This window comes from Anopheles aquasalis, chromosome 3 (genome assembly GCF_943734665.1).
Source record: "Anopheles aquasalis chromosome 3, idAnoAquaMG_Q_19, whole genome shotgun sequence".
Taxonomy (NCBI): domain Eukaryota; kingdom Metazoa; phylum Arthropoda; class Insecta; order Diptera; family Culicidae; genus Anopheles; species Anopheles aquasalis.
Genome location: NC_064878.1, coordinates 67,638,549 through 67,645,684, shown reverse-complemented (window position 1 = coordinate 67,645,684; position 7,136 = coordinate 67,638,549).

Sequence of the window (7,136 nt, the reverse complement as noted above, 5' to 3'; positions counted from 1 at the left end):
AATGGCGCTTCTCTGGGGAGTACGGTACTGGAGGGCGCTTATCTTATCGCCACGCTTCGCTGAAGAAGACACAACGCCTTCTCAACGCCATTGGCCTAGTAGCAGCGTGTATGGTGGCCCTGGTCTTTGCAAAAACCATTCCGTAGAGTAATGGAAACGTACGAAGGAATGCTATCGGTAATGGACTAGACGAGAGAAATGCCGGAGCTTAAGCTTCCATTGATGCACTGGTAGTCTACGGTAAGAGAGGAGCAACTTTTAGCAGTAATTAAAGCATTTCGTTCGGTAGTACAATTTTCAATTGTAGCTAAGGGAAGCATAACTCCCAGTTTGCTATCGGCTTCGGTCGGGCCTGCTCTATTCACTGGTTCTGGTAGCCACTCAACCGTTTCGTCGTTAAAACCACTAAAATGGTACCGAATGCAGGAACTTTCGTCTGTGCATACCTCACCAAATGATTCACACAATTCGTTTAATTAAAACTCAACCATTCTAGTTGGACTTGTGTGCGAACAATCAAAACCACCCACGAAATCCATCATGAGCGGGCATCCGTTGATTGCTCCTCGTTCAATCGAGGATCCTTTCAGGATTACATCGTTGTTTGCCATAAAATGTGGAACGACTTGCAGCAACCACATTCGGCATTAATAGGATGGAGGTAGAGTCTTTGGACCACTCCATCGTGTTTGACAACGAGCGCAGTGCTGCAATCAGAGCCTACGTTGTTCAACATCAACCACCGTTTCGTGATGGACAGCTCGAAGCAGACCAGAAGCTAGCAACCGAAACCAAACCGCGTTCGAACGACGGTCAGCATAGCGATACAGTGGATGATAAGATAATTTATAGGCTCATGTACATACCATCACTCCGGTGGTCATCAACATTGAGAACACGTGTGACCGATTTGGGGATTTTGAATCAATCACGTTCAATCACAGTGTACGTAGGCTGCTCCATACGCATACAGTCCGAACGTGTCACACTGAACTGCGCCATTCGACTGTTATCAATACATTTGCGAAAAGTACAGTAGAAAAAAAAATCAGATGCACGAAATACTTTCCATTTAAAATGCAGTGTTTATTGGATTTCTAATGCACGCAATTTACTAATACTCGTGAAGGTAATCATTTTCACTGCCATGCGTTTTCGAAAAGCTCTTCTTGCAACACTTTTTGGCTTTAGTGGGGAATCCTTTACGTTGTTTTAAGGTCATCATTTTTCCGTTATTTCGAACTGCTGCTGGTGGCCCGGCGCGTAGCATTTCTCGCACAAACCCATTTTCGTGAACATGAATGTCTACTGCAGAGCCTAGAACATGCCGCAAACAATCGTATCGGTGAAGAAGGGTCCAAGAGTTGATCGCCAGCTTTTCCCCTTGAATTGTTACAATTATCTCTGGAGTTTTTTGCTTTTCCAGATAATGCCGCACCTGGCGGATTGCTGTGCGAACGATTTTGGCATCCCGCTTAGAGCTAACGGTTCGTAGACATTCGATACCCGTCTGATGAATGTTCTGCAGCAGCACTGGTTCCAGATCGGCGCAACACGTACTCCCATGATCACGCGCAAGTTCAATGATCAATGCCAGCGTTCTATAGGCAATCAGTCGTAGTTCGGGGACTGGATGGCATAGCATGCGCTTGAAACTCGACACTGGCAGTTCGATTGTCGTTTCGAAGATGGATTCTGGCAGAAATGTTACAAGCAATGCCCAAGCGTTAACTGCAGCACACTGCAGCGAAGAGCTGTCCTCCAAATGGCCAGCTTGGTTGCCTTTTAAGCTGCTTTGATCGATTGGGCCTTTCACAATGAAGGACTCGAGCGATTTCAATGCATGCAAAACATTTTTACCTTCCGTAGCATTTTGTACCAACAAAAAACCAAGTGCGTCACAGCATCTGCTGCGTATATCGCAGGGCACTGAGTCGTTTTTCAGTAAACGAAGCAGTACAGGTTCCAGCAGCTCCACCAATTCGTGCGATGCTTCATCAAAGTTGGCTGCCTGTAGCACTAGCAACGGCACCAACCGCGTTGCCACGTCGAGCACTTCTTGATTTCTTGTTCCTCTTCGAAGTATTTTTTCCACCGAACTCATCAGCTCCTGCTGGTAGATGGATACGACGTCGGGAAGAAAGTTCTGAGCGAGCGCATCGAAGATGTTCCGAATGCCGTTCAACCGCACGGTTTGAGATTTCTCGGAAATGCATTCAATAGCCTGCTGCAATATTACTTCCATTCCCGTTCTCGACATCTTTCCAGCCGTAGAAATCTCCCGAAAAAACTTGTTCGTTCGCACCATATTGCACTGCACTGCACCAGCTAACAACTCAACAAACTCTCAAGACAGACTCAACAGGCCTACATGGATCATCAGAGTAATGATACTAGATTAAAAATAAAGTTTAGTATAAATAAATAAAGTTTTTATTCAAATGTCTTTACTTTTTTTTCTTATAACAATAGCAATTTTCTTTAAACAACTGTTAAAGAGATAGCAAAATATTGCGTGCGATACCAACCGAATCCAACAAAATCATTTAACCGTGGCTAAACGCTTCACTAGGTCACACAAACTTGCAAGAATTTCGTCAAGATCCTCTTTCAGTCATCCGTGGCAGTGAAAGACCCACCAGCACCAGAAGAAGTGTGTCGTCTATGGAAAAGAATCGTTCCAGATACAGCACAGGCATGGCGTCCCAGCCGCATTCCATTATTGTTGTTGTTATTATTATTATTATTATTATTGTGATCAGTGAAGACGATGCCTCTTCACTGCTTCGGTACATGGCGCTGCTTGATGGATTTTCCTACTCTCCATTCTCAGCACTTTGCGGTCGCTATGGTATGGATTCTGTGGTAACATGGAAGGGCGTCCTTGGAGTCCTGTTACGTACCTTCGGCTCACCATGCTTCCTTATCCGAGGCAATGTAAAAGCCAAACACGGTCCGCCCATTGCCACAAGTGCATGCATGCGAAGAACGCTCCACTAACCCAGTGAGTTTTCGGGAGAAACCCTTCTTGAGCCATTAGGACCCATCCCCAGGACCCACCGGGTACGGTTCTTGTTAGCCGCCAAGTGAATATGCCATTCTTTTCGCGCCATAAAGACACCAAAGTCCGTTCAGAGAAAGACAATGGGTCCCCAAAGCAAAGTGACAAAGGCTTTTCTACCTTCCTTTTAAAGTCGTTTATTTCCGACAACATCCGTTGGCCATTTGCTGCTCAACCGTTCTTCCAGTTTAGTCGCGACAGAGAAACGAAGAAATGGGCCATTCTTTACTGAAAGGATATATTTTACATTCCAACCAATTTTTGGACCCATACCAGGGAATGTCTCGATGCCGTAACACCAGCTGGAAACAATTGTTGGAATGAAATCAACCAAACCATCTCTCCATCTCAATAACATCAAGACGAAACTCCGAGAAGACGAAGGATATTTTCCGGTTTACCGTTGACTGCCTACTGGTCGATTCGCAGAATTCACTTCCCTTGTCCTGCAGGCTCCTCAGCGTACATTCCATTCACAATCATGGTGATGCCTTGCTGCAACCCAATCCGGATACTAATTTGCATAAAGAGCTGTTCGTCTCGAATGAAGTGCTTTCATTTTCTGACGTTAATTGTAGCCTATTAAGCCATCTTAACCTCGTTCCCGATACACAAAGCTATGATTGAATCAGGCTAGTTGCAGCACCAGATTGCTCCGAAGTAACATACGAGATCATTGAGATGCAACTTAGCTTGCTAATTATGTTAATGGAGTAGTTTGCAGCGATTAGCTGTGTGAAAAGTTGAGTCCACGTGCAAGATGAAATATTACTTATTTGCGTAATGAAAGTTAGATCATAACTTGTTGAGTTAATTAATACATCTCGTGTTGAGCACGAGTTTGGAAGGATGAAGTTGAAGAACATGCGATGGATGTACAGACATACCATTCACCAGAAAGCGGCCATGCGTAAATGGGATTTCTATGCGGCTCGTGCCTTTTAACCTCCATCTAATGTGTCGTCTCCGCTGACTTCTTGAAATGTCGGGCAGAAAGCCATCGTTTCACATCACGACACGCGGCACTGATGATTTCGTTACGCTTCCTTCTTCTTCAGAAAGCATCCTTATCTCCCGACAGCCATTAATCATTTTATCCTTCGAATCTCTCGAGCTCGGTGCCTTCTTAACAGGCTTGGTGTGTCTTAAGCACTAAATCATTCTGCTATTTCCTTGGCACCCGTTTACGATCGGAAATAGCTGTAATATCTGTCAGCGCGAACCATGACCGAACCGAAGATGACAGGCCCATCGGGCATCTGGCTTGGGTGGCCTTCGCCTTCACCCTCCATCCGGCCCATAATCCATCCGGCTCATACATCATCATTTCACGATCCATCCGTCGTTAGCACTGCGTTCTACGTTGTGTGAGACACGATAACTGATTTCAAATAATTAATCGGATGATGTACGATGACCATGTCGTGAGAAAGTTTCGTCGCACACCGCTTCACCTTGATTCTTGGCACGGTACCTGCCAGGACGGATGGGCTGATGGAAAACGGAAACTGATTATTAATTACTCAGCCGTCTTTTACTGGGCAACGCTTCGCATCGAACGATGCTGCTCTCGCGCAATGTCAGAAGTCAATTAATGAAGCATTATTTTCCCAGCTCTCATCTTAAGCAGCTGTGCCTGAGTTACAATCTTGGACGGGACTCAACCTCTCCCGCCCCCCTCCCAGGACTCTTGGCAAAATGTGATAATAACCTTCGGCATCATTCGCACCATCGAGAGCTCAGTTTGAGACAGAAAACGACCAAGGCACCAAGATTGATTGCTCACTAAACGCTTTATCGTCTTGGACAGCCCAGCACAGGTCGCCTTGAAAGGAAATTAATCCCGCAATCACGCAGCCCCAATCGGAGCCTTTCATCGACCCCCGGCATGAAGTGTACCATTTCTGCCTGCGGGGACGGCAAATTATCACACCGAAACGCCCTTCCCGTCTACTCCCCTGCCAGACACACATACAGTACACCACAAGCTAAGACCTTGTTGAATCAACAAGGGTCCAAGATTAAACAGCAATTAGTGTGGCCCAACCGTCTACCGTCACCGTCACTGTCGTGTCGGGAGTAGCTTTCAAAACCAGTAATAAACTTCAAAACTTGAAGCACCTTCATCATTTGGATTGAAAGTAGACTCTAGCCCTTGAGCAGGAACACTTTCTCGCTCTCTCTCTCTCTCTCTCTCTCTCTCTCTCTCTCTCTCTCTCTCTCTCTCTCTCTCTCTGCTGGTCCCGGAGCCCGGTGGTGCTTCTACATCTTCCCAATTTCCATCCCTTACGAACCATTCCAAATGTGCTAGAAAGGTTCCGGAGCTTCCGGTCCTTTGTAAATATTTGATACTAACACGTAACAGTGAAATTAATATGGACGCAGCTCGACAGCTCAACGGTACCTGGTAGTGGCGACCTAAAACCTCTAAACCGAAGATTGGCATCCATATGATTCGCGAAACGGGACCAGAAGGACGCCCGCTTTGTACCGTATGACCTTGATTTCGGACTCACCTGAATAGCCTCCAGTAGTCAAGTTATCTGGATTCCGTACGCCATCGCCTTATCGCGACCTCGCGCGACCCCGCGGCTAGTAGTGAGCCAGCCACGGTAAGAAACTTACAATTTAGCAAAGATACGCAAAGGTGTTGTTAAAGTTTAATTAAATTAAAACAAAGTGACCCCTGACCCAGTGGACGTTGGCCGCGACCAAGGGATGAGCCAGCAGGCAATTTTACGACTGTTTGGCCACGACAGAGCCACGCGGAACTTCTCGGTGCGCCGAACATCGTAAAGTTTGGTACCTTCTTCTTCGGGGAGGCGTCGGATGACCCTAGCAACATAATGTTATTTGCCATTTTGGAAAGTGACCCCAAAAACTTTAACCTCTCATTTTTCATTCTATAAGGTTAAGGGGGGGGGGGGGGGGGGGGCGGTAAATAAATTCCCTCGAGATTTAAATTAGGTTTCAGCATTCCCTTCGGTTTCGGTTGCCAGGTAGCACAGATTTTGGATGAAATTACTTTCAACACCATAATCCGATGGTAACCATCTCAATTAACCACACCACCAGATCAAGGTAATAGAATAAGTAGATCTCCGAATGCTCTACGCTTCCAAAGCCAACGTTACGGCTGCGAGTGGCTCGACAGAACATGTTCGTGACAATCATGTCAAGGATGCTGCCGTCTGTATCAATCAAAGCCGTCGAAGCAGTAGTCTGCTTTCAGAGTAAAATGATGCCACTGCCATGACAAGGTAATGCCTTTGCCCGAAAAGTGTCTCCATAGTTCTTGCCACCAAGAAGCTGCGAGCTACGTGGAATCGTGAAACATGAATCGCTTAAAATGGTTCCGAAGATTCGTACTGCTAGTGAAATTCTCGAATGCATTCTCGTCGTGATGGCTTGGGAAAAGTTTGATCCCGATGAAATGTGATTCCTTGTCACGTTCGTGAATCACAAAGATTGTAACAAAGTTGTCTTATTCGTTTTGACAGTACGAAAGTTTGAAGAATCTTTTACCTAATACAACTAAAGTCTTTAAGATCTTTCTCCTAGGAAGAGAGGAAAGCTTACACAGCATATTAATTCTTCAAGTAATCTTCGCAAGCAACAGGACACCACGCAACGCAGGGTTATGTTACGACCGATAAAACTCCCATAACTTTATCATATTTTATTACAGTTCCAAGGCCTTCAGGCGTGGATCCTAGTGTGTGGCAAGTTCGTGCGTGCTAAGACTCGGCGCGTGGTCCAGTAAGAGATGACCCTCAGACTTTTATGATAGCATTACCGCAGGCACTCTAGCGAAAAGGGAGAAAATTCCATGTCACTTGCATCGCTCCAATGTGTGATCGCATTATGTAGTGAGTCCTTGAATTGCTGCGTTACAACCGAAACCTTTACAAAATAGTACACTGCCACCCTTTCAAATGCATGTACTCTCTTGCAGGAAAGATATATTTGCAATTACGTGATTGACATGCAGTCGAACGATGCGAAAGGATAAGAGCAGGTGTTAAGGAAATATAAATCCATGCATTGGAAAAAATCAATTTAAAAACCAATAACA